The sequence below is a fragment of the Bombus pyrosoma genome, linkage group LG11, assembly GCF_014825855.1.
Source record: "Bombus pyrosoma isolate SC7728 linkage group LG11, ASM1482585v1, whole genome shotgun sequence".
NCBI lineage: Eukaryota > Metazoa > Arthropoda > Insecta > Hymenoptera > Apidae > Bombus > Bombus pyrosoma.
The window spans coordinates 10,226,313-10,240,809 of NC_057780.1; the positions used below are offsets into that span (position 1 = coordinate 10,226,313).

Consider the following 14,497-nt stretch of genomic DNA (forward strand, 5'->3'; position numbering starts at 1 on the left):
AGACTACACGGCACCGTTGGCATCGTTGTCGCTTGATATTATGGCTGTTAACGTGGACGTAATGGCATTATCTCGCCATTGTTCGACCACCAGGAGAGTGGAAAGGGAAAGAGGGTGGGGGACTGGCTAATTTGTGAAAATCAGACCGTTGATGTTTTAGTAATCACCCATCGGTGGAATATTCAAGGCATTTTTTGCAAGTAGAACGAATAGATTTTCAATGAAAATAAATAGCATCTTGATATAACATTTTTTCCAAAATATTGGATACTCCCTGACAAACAGAAAACATATGAACACGAAAATTGATTTTTACAGATTTATATCGAATTTTCCAAAAAAAGAAAATAAAAAAGAGAAAACTGGTCTTCTACTTCTAGCTTTAAATTCACAAAAACAAAGTAGAAAGACGCAAAACAAGAGGAAAAAGCAAGTGAAGCTTGTCACCCGGAAGCAAGGGATGTCTATCCCCGATCTAATGACCAAGCGACAATGACGAGAAAAAGGCTTCTTGGCTGGTGTCAATTAACGGAGCGGCGACGAAAGGCGCAGCACGAAAGAGTTTCGGCTCGTTTCAACCAAGTTCGACGGTCGGAGGCCTCCGCGCCGCCAGGAGAACGGCCAGAAAAGACGTAGAACAATGGCAGCCAGCGCGGCGGTACAAGCCACTAATTATAAATCCATTGTTACGCCCATTTTTTCGCCTGGCGTCCTTCCTGCTCGTTCTCGAAGAGGAAAACTGAACGAACAGAGAATAAGACAGAGAGAGAGAGAGAGAGAGAGAGAGAGAGAGAAGCCATTCTCTGTGCCGCCTGGTAGCCGTCGTAATGCCGGCATTGTCTCGCCATTGTCGCGACATTGTCGCACGATAAAGCGCGAAGACAAAGCCGATCCACAAAGGTCCTGCTTCGCGTAACAAGCCGTCTTTGTTTTTTCTCCACTGCACCGTCTTCATCCTTCCTTTATCATACCCCCTGCCCTCTTTCCAGCCACCAACTCCAGTACTGCTCATCGAACCAGCCTATTTTCTACCAGTTACTTCCGCCTCCGCTTTTTCTTCTCGTCCAGAACTACGTTCGACAGGGCGTTGCTCCCTTGCTGATTTGCTTCGCTTGTTGGTGAACGATGTTATTCACAGAATGCGGGGTTAGGTTGATTTTTAGGAATTTTAATGGAATTGTTAGTTTTGAGCAGTTTGTGATTAATATACCGTCGACTTTTATGTATTTGTGGAGAATTCGAAGGTGTAACAATGCATAGAATTAAAAAAGTAATTATATAGAGAATATCCAAAGTATAATACTCTTTATAACATTTCTGTGAATATTAATATTTATGTCTTTAAAGAGAATTCACTAATGGAACCAATTATTCTCTCTAACCTTTTGTAATTTTATTCTGGAACTATTTCAACTTTTAAGATATAACAACCTTCAAACTATTCAACCCTTACTTCAACAACTTTTCAATCTCCGTTTTTCAACTCTCGAATACTAAACATATCTAAGACATATTCAGTTTCAACTCTCTCAACAGTTACATTACATTCCATCGATTACTTTAAAAACCGAAATCAGACAAGCCGGACCATTTGTCTCTATGAAGTAATGGTCCCATATAGAAGGCACAACACGCGTAATCGATCATTCCGATATAAAAGATAAGTTTACAGGACAGGCAGTAGGTAGGGGGATGAGGAATATCAGTAATGGTAGACATCGGACTGCTGTTACGAGAGAGAGCCAGCTACCCCACGTCCCTATCAGCCCGATAACGAGTTAGCGTTCGTAGTGTTGTATGGTTGGCTTCAATGTGCCACGACAATGTAGCCAACGTTCAGGCATTCAGCGGTAGACAATGCCGGGAACATAATGTCATAATGGAGCGGGGTGCCCGCCAGGACCCACCAAGAACAGTGCAGAGAGAAGGAGCGAGGGAGAGGAGCAGGAGAGAAAGAGAGAAAGACAGGGAAGGAGAGAAGGAGAGAGAGAGAAGGAAAGACAAAAAGATGAAACGAGAGAGCGGTAGGTTCTCGCAAGAATAACCGAAGTGGAGAAAAAGGGTTGCGAGAGAAAAAAGGGAGGGTGAAGTTCTTCAGGGCTGGAAAAACCGAGTTTCGTTAACTATCCATGATTGAGAACACTCGTCCTCGCCTCGAGCCTAAGGGAACCAACCCTTCGAATATACGACGGTAATTTCACGATCTTTATCGTTTGCCTTTCCAATGTTTAATGAACTGGAAATTTGTTACTAGCAGAATTATGTTGTATTCGTTAATAATAGATAATGTAATAAATACAATATATTTATGACGTTTTTTTGGATAAATATGCATTTGTATCAATCTTCCACGAAATTGTTCCACTATATTCTATCAAAACGTGCAAACATAGAATTCCTGCATACAATCTGTCTTTACCTCCACCTATTACAATATCTAATTTTCCCTGTATTTGTTTCTCTAAACCTCTAACCTGTTACTCTAAGAATTCCGCGACATACACTGAAATATCTCACCAAAAGCATCACTACGTCTTTCGCATTATAATATTTTTGTATTAGAATCTCTACTAGAGCACCTATCTAATTGTCATTGTCGTAGGTAAACCACACTCTCTGTCGAAGACCGATAAGAGGTTGCCAGTGGCTGGTAGCGGCCATTAATGATCCACCTTAGCCAACCCTCCGCCTCTGTGTTCTCGATCGTCGATGGAAATCGGGGCAACTATAAAAGCGGGCTGAAATCGCGCGACGACGTCGACCACGAGATTCGTTCTGTATAGCTAACCCCCGCGTTCAGGGGGTTGCTATATAGTCCGCGTGTTACGGGTATAAAATGGGGGATGATTAAAATAACGAGGCTGCGAGGAGGGTGTCCTCTAGAGATCCCCTGCTAGTCACTGACTGGCGGGTGGCTGAGGGGGTGACGGGGGTGAGTCGCGTTGCGAATCGAGGTGGTGATGGAAACGGGCGGAGGGGGCGGTGGTGATATTGTGCTGAAACAATGTGGCGCCCGACGCCCCTGTCGGTGGTACCTCGTACTGGCGAGCACAACATCAATTGACGCCCTTGCACCGACTCTAAACCTCCATCACCCCTCTCCTCAATCCCCTTGGCTAGACTCACGGCTGGAGAGGATGGATAAGGAGGATGATACCGCCGGCATCAATGGTCATCTTGCTGTAGGCCTGAAACTGCCGTTGGAAAGTCTTAGAAGCGTAGGGGATGGTTTCCACCATCTGGTGGAATAGGTTTTTTGTATTCGACGGTGTAAGACTGGGAGTGATTTTTGGAATGGCTTGAGATAGAATATTATGCTTGGATTTTTTTTTGTGTAAGGGTAGTTTTGAAGAAGAATTTTTCTTAAGAAGGATATGGGGATGTCTCTTAATACTTGGAATGGTTAGCCTGAGATACCAGTGTATACTTGGACTTACTTTGTGTAAGGGTAGGTTCAAGGAGGGATTGTTTCTTAGGAGATAGATTACGTAGAAGATATAGTTGGCTGAAGTATATAACGATGTTTCTTGAATTGTTGTTCAAAGTAGTAGCGTAAGCGTGGATTTTTTATGTAAGAGTAATTTTGAGAGGGAAGGAGTTGAGAAGTAGATGATGTAGAGGACATAGTTGGTTGGAAAATATGGAGACGCTTCTTGACATTTTCAATAAGTGAAATATTATATGCAATATGATTTGTACATCTTTATACTGTAATATGTTATCCGCGATACTGTAAAATTTTCCGCGAAATGGTACTCCTAAATTTAAATTTTAAATTCTTGGAAATGTTTTGTGCGATGTAATGTACGTTTGATTGTCGAATGAAAGCATAGTTGAAATTTTTCTGAATAATTTTGAAGCTTTCCGCAATAACCGCGTAATTAAAGATCTCAACAAACTTTCGCCAGCGAGTCTGTAGATGCGATCGTGGGTTTTTTCGTCGTCCCCTCGAGTACACGCGACGAGTAGGTATTCCCGAGCCATTTCTCTCGTGGAAAGTCTCATTACGTTCGGTGCGATGGATGAATCTCGTAATATGACTGCGAAATCCAACTAGTGCGAAGGTCGTAAATAGATTAAATTCGACACCCTGAAATTCACTGATATAATCTGTGAAAGCGCGTTGGCTCGTTAAGAGGATTATATTAATTATTTATAACGAACAAAAACCTTCTTCTTTTCTTAATCGACCTACAGATTCTACTGAGCATCGAAAGTAATGCAAATAAAACATACAGAAGTAACGTTATAAAATATTGAATAATTTTTTGAATAAGAAACTGGCACAAATTCTCTCTTAAGGAATCTCCGAATTTATAATTTTTTAATTTCCATTCATTACTAAAAATTTTAATTGAACCTTTCGAGCTTGTTTAGTTTTAAGGAGATGTAATTTCTCGTAATTGCAAAATTAGAGATAAATATATCTGGACATTTATTTTCAAAAGCCAATATGCGATAATAAAACTGATGTCTGCAAATATCATATCTTGTTGTAAAAATATTTCATCGTTTCGCGTGAAACTCTATTTATGTAATTCTTCCACCTATCATAGAACATGTTTTTCGTCATTCAAACGAATAAAACGTCCAGCATCTCAAATTCTGCTCAAATTCTATTCGAACTCCTATTACAGAAAATATTTTTCATAATACGAGCCATTAAAAGACTCCCAATCCCTCCACATTTTCGTCACCTGAATCAATAGCCCAAAGACAAACCAGCAGGCACCCCCGTTCACCAAAGCGATCCACGTGGTGCATTCGACGCGGATCATCAGACAGAGTTTCGAGTGTCCAGAAAATCTTGAAAACCACTCCGTGGCTGGCGGATCTCGCGTCAAGCATCCGGGGGTGGCATTTCTCTCCGAGGAACGTCTCATTACGCGCGGCGAGACGAATGGATCTCGTTACGATTACGGAGGCAGGGGGCGAGAGCGAAATCGTCGTCGGTTGCCCGTCAACAGAATGGACGACGAGCGACGTAACCAACGTTATTTTTTCTTCTTCCTTTTTTTCCCCCCTCCTCCTGTTAGTACTGACAGAGGCGGCAGGGACAAGAAGAGATCGGTCGCGTAGGGGTGGCGCGACACAGGGCATGGCGAGACGAGGATCGGAGAGGGGAGAAATAATTTAAAAGCTGAATTGAATTTTTCGTCCTCGGAGTCTTTCGTTCGGGCATTGGGAGGCGGACAATGGCTCAATGGCGATGTATCAAGGAAAGTCGACTCGCGGGAGAGGCCAGCATTGTATCGGCCTTTCCTCGTGCCTCCCTGCCTCTATCCACCCGGCACACATTCACCCAAACATCGACGCTTTCACTCGCGTCGCTGGCTTCTTGCTTCCCGACTCCTCGATGCAGGTCCGCCGCTGCACGTCGCCTCCTTCCCTTCGACCAGGCAACCCCTGATCCTGTGGCCGTGCTACATTCAGATATATCCGTTCGTGATATTCGAATACGTATGTAAAGGGAGTGGCAGCGAGGGTGCACGTTTATGTTTGTAGGTGGTATAACTGGTCCGTTTGCTGCATAATATTCTGATAACCGTATAACGTCACAGGACATTGCTTTGATTCTACTAAGATCCATGGATAGGAGAATGTCGTTGTGGGTTGGAGGAATTGCGAGTTGTTAGGGAGGTGGGTTAATGTGCAGCTTTTGTAAGGTTGACGTGAATAGTGGGATGAGTGGGGTATTTAAGACACTTGGTATTTTCATAAGATATTAGGAATGGTTTCGGAGGTACGCCTGTTGATGGTTCATAGGCAAATAGAATTATCGGAGCAATGTATTTTAGTCTATGATATATTACAAATTTGTAATGGAAAATTGTATTTTCATATCCATTGGTGATTTTTAGACGACCTCCTTTGAAACTTAACTGATCAACTCCATTTTTAATAAGTTAGTTTACAAGTAATCAAACAAAGGAAACCTGATTTAATATTTCAGTGAAGATATTAATGTAAAATTGAAACAGGAAATAAGGCATATTAACAACCATCCTTTCATATCTTTTTCGAACTTGAGAAACTTTGTAATGATAGAAGAACACAGCTAACAAGTAAATAAGCGAATAAGTTTTAGTGAAACTACTCTAAAAAAGCATCTTTCTGCAAAAAAATCCACCCCTTCTACCAAGAAAATGAAAGCCATCCTTCCGCTTTAAGCAGATCCAGGATAAACATCTACATATTGCGCTATTAAAATTCATTCCTCCTCACGATTCAAGGATTCGAATAAATACTGCCACTACATCCTGCGATTCTTCTTCGACCTAGCTGACGGGACTGGAGGAATCTTGGGCCAGCTTCGACTAACCCCTGGTTCCGCCCTGAACCGAGAAAGGAACAGGAGGAGCTAGCCATTCGTCTTCGTAGAACAAAGTGCGGCGATCTACTTTCCTGGCCGAATGTGAATCCGATGCAAATTCTACCGTGGATCACGACAATAGACGTCCTAGCAATATGGTAATGTCCTCCCACGTCGATTCCCCGACTTAATCGACTCTGTGTGTGTGAATCGTGACTGTATGTGTGTACGAACATTTTCTCTCTGTTACACAGCTGCCCGTGAGAAGGGTTTGTTGGAAGAGATCGCGAACTCGATACCGGCCGTATATGTGAATATTGCGTTGCATTGATAATGTAACATTGTGCCGGTGAGCAGATACGCACGATGAAGATCGTCGATGCATTCGACCGCGTCCTGCCGCGAATAAACGCTCAACCAAAGGAAATTGATGCCTCGGATTTACTTGGGATAAAACTACCACACCACTTATGGAATAGAAATTTTAATTTCTTTTCAGAGATTATTTGGAAGTTTTTATGATGCTACTAACGTACATGTTGCGTCGATTTATGTAATATATATAATTTATTATAAATACATTAGTTACTAGACTCTAACGAGTAATGCGTTTAATAAATAATATTGCGTCTTTATTTTTATACGTTTTAGTAAAATGGCTTAGGTACCGAATAAAGTAGTGAACAATAATGTTCATATTATATTATGAAGAACATTGATATTAAAACATTATTATGTAGACGTTTCAATTTCACGTTTCCATGAAAAAATAGTGCGTAAGATTATAAAATCGTAATATAAAATTGTAATGATAAGATTGAAAAAGTGTAAAAATGATATTCTAAAAATTAATTGATTTATCATGAAAGTTACTATTGTCATCAAATTACCTGTTACCATTGCACGCAGGACACCTAATCCAAATCATTCCAAAAAATTCCATCGATTTAATTAACAGTTTCTCCCGCACATTAGCGCGACGCGTTACTCAGGGACAAAGAGTGCGGAAGAATTAGAGGGCGGTGGGCATAACTTTTCATTCGATCCGGGAGCGTGTGCACCGGCTGTCCCGTTTATCCCTTTATCTTCTCCGGTTTTTCCTCTTCTTTCCCTCTTCGGCAGATGCCGTCTCGCGCCCGCGCGAAGAGGCGAGAGATCCGGCCACGGAAACGTACAAAGGGTGGAGACAAAGGGAAGCGCCGCCCTCGAGATACTAGAACAATGGAGGCCGAACAATGGGCCGATGCTGGAAATTTAACCGATGATCGAAGGTGTCCCCCCTTCGTCGTTCAGCCAACTATTTTCCATCGAGCCCTGTCCCCGCTCGATAATGCTCGCTTTCTTTTCGTCGCGAACCCCTCTTTCGCCTGTCTCGTCGCGCGCTTTTTTTCCTCTTCCAACCCGAATTAATTAGTCCGAGGAACTAATAGGTCTCCGCCGGATGAACGCGGTTCGCGCGTGCCGATCGTTAAAGGGCGAATTTATCGCGCAGCCCTTGGCCATTATTTTCAAACCAAACACACGATTGTTTTCTGCCGTGGATTTTTATAACGAATTATTTTCTACTCTCCTTTTTTCTTGAGATAGGAATTGTGGGTTATAGCGGAGAGTTGAAAGTAATTCAATTTTAGAATTCGAATAGGATTCTATTCGTATCGATGGCAATATTTGAATATTTTCTATGAAAGAATTCTATAAAGTTTTGATACAGACGCACATGCTGCGTCGATTAGATTATCTGATATGTTTGGTTAATACGAGATATAGAAATTTAATATTAGGAAAATGAAATGTATCTAAATGTATATTAAGAAACACTTCACTAGAAAATACACAAAGTCCATATAATATACAGATACTATTTCTAATCACTGTTTACATTATCATGCTGTATCAGCCAGATCTACAAACCAATCGTCTCATACCAAACAATAATTATTTGGATCTGACAAAACGTATCCTTAAAACACCTGGTTCTATACTGCAGAAAAATCATCGTTGAACGCAAACAAGGCGTGAATTCTCTACTCTCGTCATACGATCGCAGAACTTTTTCTTTGAAAAGGTGAATTTATTCCCGGATTCAAACGGGGAACGAGAAAAAGTAGAGGAGAAAGAGAGAGAGAGAGAGAGAAAGAAAAAAATAAACAGACAGTCAAGCCGGATGTTACGATAGTCGAGTATCGGTAGCCGGTCAGTCCCTTGAAAAGAGTCAGTTTAATGGAGATCGAGTGTTTATGAGAGGGCTCGGGCGAGAGGGTCCGCAGAGACAGAGGGAGAGCGCGGATGAAGGAAGGAGGATACGCGTGGCAAAGTTGCCCGCCGAACCGGAACTCGAGAGCATACCCCCGCGTTGCTCCTGTACCGGCTGGTCCGAGTCAGTCCGATAAAAACTGTCAAACCTCCACCAACTTCCACCTGAAAAAAACATACATAGCCGTGTGAATGTACGAGCTCAGAAGCGTTAGGTGTTGGGTACCTTTGTTCGTCTACTCTTTTTTAGTAAACGTTCGGGATAAATCAACCCCGAAAGTCAAGAAGATTCAGTTTTGATATTCGACCATGTGTTGGTATTTGCGTTTGAAAATTTTATTTGCGAGATGCTAGCACTATTAGAGTAATTTGTAGTTTTCTGTCGCGATGGCATTCTATATATATATTGAATTTTGGAGGATTTGGATAATTTTTGGTGAAATATACAAGCAAAGGTTTGTTTCTTTTTATATTGCTTTTTTTGTTGTTAGTAGGTTAACTTTCCAATTTTATTTCTTTTGTTTTGTTTTATACAAGTCTTATAGCTTACTCGTAGGTAGTTCTTGTCTTAACCTCCTGTCTCGATTTATACCATGTCACAATTTAGTAATCAAGACTACATTTTGGTTAATTTCTAAATGTTAATTATTAATGTTAAACAAAGATTGACATCTTTATATCCTTTACTTTCGTCTTATTTTGGCTTGCGAAAACACTATTTATATTAATAGTAGTTTAAACGCAATTATTATTGTTCAAAGTTAGCATACAATATCTTTCCTAAAATAAGTATATAAATATCTTCCGTAAAACAAGGAAAGATTTATACATTAGGGTTAATAATAGTCCCAAATCTTTTTCAATAGCTTCTTTATCGCAAGAGGGCGTCGAAATGATCAGCCTCAGTCTGCCAAGCGAACACGAGCCCGTCAACCCCTTCTCCTGGTAGAATTCTGTTGGAAGCTGACGAGAATAACGACGAGCATCCCCGGGGAATCGAATTGAAGAAAGCGTGTTCCGAAATCAACCGCGGTCTCGTTACTTCAAACACAAAAATCGAAGGTCTCAGGCAAAAGGGAGCACTACCCCTCGTGGTTCCTAATCAGAGATCAGTCCACCGCAACGACGAAGACTACTGCGTTACGGCGACGACGACAACGACAACGACAACGACAACGCGATGTCGTGAACGACAAAGCCGCGACAATGCCGACAGGAAGACGACGAGAGAGGACCCGGGCCACCCCGTGACATCGCACAAAGCGACGCACGATGTGTGTTCGTTGTACGGGCGCGTTTGTACAAATGCAAAGGCAGGCAGGCGAACACGTGAAATCGATTTCAAGCAAATAATCGGATACTCGGTTCAGGGGCGGCTACGAGAGTACGCTTTGCATCTATGTATGCGCTTGCTTGTACCTCTCTATGTACATGTATACGTGTATATACATACCTATACATACATATACACATATACGTGAAAGAAGGTGGAGTGGTGGGTGAGTGGGTGGTAGCGGAGAAGGTTGGAGGAAGAAGAGAAGTCTCCGAGTTCGGTACGGGGAGAAAACGGTGGAGGAAGAAGAAGAAGTAGGAGGAGGAGGAGGAGCGTAGTCGCATAATTCAGAATCGACAAAGCGGCAGATTATGGAAATAGAGTCCCTGAGTCGGAGACAGAGTTCTCTCTCTTTAGATCGAGCCCTCTCTGTCTATCCAACTCCTTCTCCTCCACCTACGAACCTCCGTCTCTCTCTTTTGCTCGCGTTGCTCGTGTTGGAAGCCGTACGGTGTTGCCATGACGACCATTGTGCCACACTCTCTTCCACCTCCACCTTCACTCCACCTTCTCGGGCCCCCCTCCACTTCCTCCACCTACTCACTCGTCAAGCTCCAACACAGCGCCTCCACCAACGAACCTTTCCCCCTCTCCTGCCAGCGACTACAGCGCCACCGTCCCCGCCCCCCTCTTAGCCACCCAACAACCGATCCAGCAACCCCACCGTGTGTACCTCATCTCTCTAACGACTTGTTGTTAATGTTGTATCAACTCACCCTGTAAACAGCCTCTTTCTCTCTCCCTCCAGTTTCTTCTATTTCTCTCTCTGTCTTGCTTTTAGAGTATCTCTTACCCTTTCCGTTGTGTCTTCCCCCGTTTCTCTACGTCTTGCTCTCCTTCAACCCTGCCCTTCCTATTCCACTCTCTAGTCCCGCTGTCTGTAAACCAACCAGCCGGTTGTGCGCGCTCGCTCACCAGCAAGTTGAGCGTGTGCACGAGCAAAGGTGCCGCGGGGGTGGACTTTTTAGAAGGCGTAACTGGTGTTCGAATTTTTCAGGCGTCAAGTTCTTCTGCCTCCTCAGAAGTTTTCGGGTGTTTTTGTAGTTTCATTATTCCGTTACGAAGCAAGCTTCTCTTCTTTTTGGTACACTGCGCTGCTCTCTGTTTCCGGAAGCGGAGGGTAGACGTAGGACTATTTAGAAGCGTAACTAAAGTACTCTATCGGTGGAGGTATTTAAGGTGCTCTGGATATCCGAAAGATGCTCAGTTTGGCGCCTTCTATTTCTGATTCTTATACTGCTTACTAATATGTAAACTGTTCATGTAAATTCATATTTTTGTAAGTGGAAATAAATGTCCATCACAGATATGCATGTAATTCCTTTTCAGTTGAAATTGTATTTAATAATCATTTAAAATCTGGAATTTATATTAAAATTTCATGAACGAGGCTAGTATTATATTGTTTTAAGTTATAGTTATCGTAGATTACGTCATTTCATGCAGAATAATTTGTCAAGAGGTCGGGAGGATAGGAAACGTCGATTCCGCATGATTCTGCGGTACGCGGCATCCTTTCTAGAAAATCGGCCACGAAAAAAAAGGTCACGGCACGTCAATATAATTAATGATCTATCTGGTTGTTTTAGCCATGACAAAAGGAAGACAGACTCACTGGTTCCTGCAACCGGTCTTCCGGAAAAACATCGTTTACCGGCATGACGTCGTCGAAGAGACTTCGATTACCAATTACGCACGTGCGCTTTGAGTATTTGCAGCTGGGGGAATAAAAAATGGTATCAATTTTTAATACGTTCCTATCTATGCCTATTGAGAAGTAGAAGTTAGTAGAATATATGACTAGTATTTCATCTTTTAGGGATCAATAGAATTGATCACTTTGATATTGTAAGTAGCTCATGCTACAATCATTTATTGTATACCACATTACTTTTTGTTTTATCATTCCTACTCTGTATTCTGTTTTATTAAGAACACTTCTACTATCGTCATACTATATAATTAATAGATAGACAATAAAACATCTAACATAAAGTATACCTCCATCAATCCAACAATCCCAAACCAATTACATCAGCGAACATACGCTACATTCAAAACCAATGCCAGTTCAGCGACTAATCGTTCGTCGGCGTCGCGACGTCAAACGTCGATACCGTCTCCCATTTCTGGCTTTCTTCGGTTCCAGGGAACGCGGTCATACATCGAGTCCGATCCGGATGAATGTAATCGCGCCAGTATAAGTCGACAATGAGCGCAGTTAGCGTACACGGTGTATCAGGTACATAAGCGGAAACGAAGACAGAGTCGAAGACAAACGGCGAATAGCGAGAAAGAGAGAAGAAAAGGAGAAAGACGCGTAACGGCGGCGTCGTCGGCGTTACATTATATAATGACACAGAACGGATTAATCCTAGCGGCGGCGTCGCGGCGGCAACTCGGCCAGCATAATAGATATGCTCTTTCTTTGTTTCGTCCGCTCATAATGGCCGCGCCTCGCAAGAAAACGCGGAACACGGAGCATTATGCACTCCGCCGAGACGAACGAGAATAAACCGAGTCTGAATAGCTTTCTGAGTTTGTTTCCTTTCCTATTCCCCCACCGTTCCTTTCTTTCTTTTCTCTCCTTTCTCCGCGTTCTTTCTTTTCTTTTCTCCTCTGTTCCGCACTCCACCTTTCTTCTTCCACCCACCCCCTTTCACTATCCCCCATTTTATGGAAGATGCACAGCAGCTTGATTTCGTATCTGTGATCTTTGTTTGGTCTGACCGATAAGTTTTTGAAATTGAGGTAGACCGATCTTTCGTTTGTCTGATGTTGTGCCTGAGTAATTGCGGAGATATTCGATGCTATTGGCTTGATTTGGCATGTTTGATCTACTTATATCTGTCATGCAATAGGTAGAAAACTTGCAGACAGATTCCAAACACGATACAAATCAGTGAATCTTTTGGATACATTGGTAGAATTTTCGTACCATTTTTATTTCGTAATTGTATGATAAATACTTGTATCATCAATGTAAATATTAGATATACGAGTATTTAAAGAAAGTATTCTTTGTGTCCGTAGTTTCTTAAAAAGTTTTTTGGTCTCTGTGCCCATGGAAAATATATAAGGTAGAACTACTAACAAGAGAATGTAACGAAATTCCTTATCGGTAGATTCACCTGTGCCGAATATTCGTAAAATGGATGCACATCAGGACATCGAGGGATAAATTGTACAACGGTAACTTTTTAAAGACGAGAATGCGCTAGAAAGAATATAAAGCAAATAAATAAAGGATCGAAGTGGTCCCACTCTGAACATTCTGTTGCTTAGCACGCGTGCTTTCATATGGATCTACGGTTCAAAGAAGATTCTTCTTAACGACCGTATCAATTCGCATTTTCTCCCATTCACGCAGCTCCTAATCCTCGGCACAGCGCCGTGCACAGCGTCCCGGGTCCTGCTACAGGACTTTTATGCCTAGCCCCATCGCGAGCTATATCTACGACGACCGACATAAATCGTCGCGCGCGTCGACTTACTTCCAAACGACCCTTGCGGCTCTGGAATCACTGGCGAAATGTGTCGCGTTCTTTTTAGGAATGATATCAAATAGAAAAAATAGTTTTGATAGTGTAGTTAAAATAAGTGGCGGGAGGTTTCATGTGATTTGTAGAAATTTGTAAAAAATAAAAATTAATGGAAGGAGAAGTGGAAATTTGAATATTGTAATTATATGCGAAAGACTAATGGAATGAATTGTGAAGTGTTTTTATTTGGTGTAATTCTGCTTTTGGATTTGCTATATACCCTTTATGCCAGATCGATTTTCAATATTTTTATATTAAAAAATACTTAAAGGACTGCGATAATTAAGGAAATATATCAGGGAACACTCTTAATTGAACAGTGAACATGTAGCTAGTGAATTCTTGTAATTAGTATCGTAATAATCATGCAAGATACGTTCGTATCGAGTTAGTATACAATATACAAGCCTGTCAAAAAATTCACGGAAGATGGATGGTTCTATATATAATAAAGTGTTTAATAAACACAATGAAAAATAATTAATAATAATGAACAAATATATGAGACTGCCAGAAAGATACAATAGGTGGTTCGACCAGAAGAGGAGAATTTTTAATATCATAGTAAACTAATTGAGAGATGTGAAACAAAAGGAAAAGTCAATCGTAATAGTGAGGCAATTTGCAACGCTGTTATTGTAAAATTATTGTAATTAACAATATCATTTCGTTTAAAATATTTTTAATAAACTTCAAACAAACTAATTTAGCTATAAACAAAAGAATAAATTGCAGTGAAGTTTAAGAAAGCTGTACGTGAAGTTAATTTTGAATCCATTTCAGTGTAGTTGCAATAAGAAATCTATTTTCGATTTTAAGAGAATTAATTGGAAATAACTTGGACACATGAATGAGAGAGAAGTAGCAATATGTTTATTGTTGGCTCGTTGCTTTGGAGAATTTTAATTAGAATCGAATAAAAAGAGGCGAGTTTTTAGTTTCCATGCATGTTCACTGATAGAGTCGATCCATTGAATGCGTCGAAAATTAACATGTAATTATCTTTGGTGAACACTTTGTCCTACTACTCATTATCGAGTTTACAATTGCATTTCA

At 41.4% G+C, this 14,497-nt stretch overlaps 1 long non-coding RNA gene across 1 annotated transcript; it reads left to right on the forward strand.

Annotated features, from left to right (window-relative positions):
• Nucleotides 1–10,758: 10,758 nt before the first annotated feature.
• On the forward strand, nt 10,759–14,175 carry LOC122573206. Its single transcript, XR_006318676.1, has 3 exons — nt 10,759–11,401; nt 11,489–11,635; nt 12,049–14,175. It is a non-coding gene; the product is annotated as an uncharacterized LOC122573206 (long non-coding RNA).
• Nucleotides 14,176–14,497: the final 322 nt, after the last annotated feature.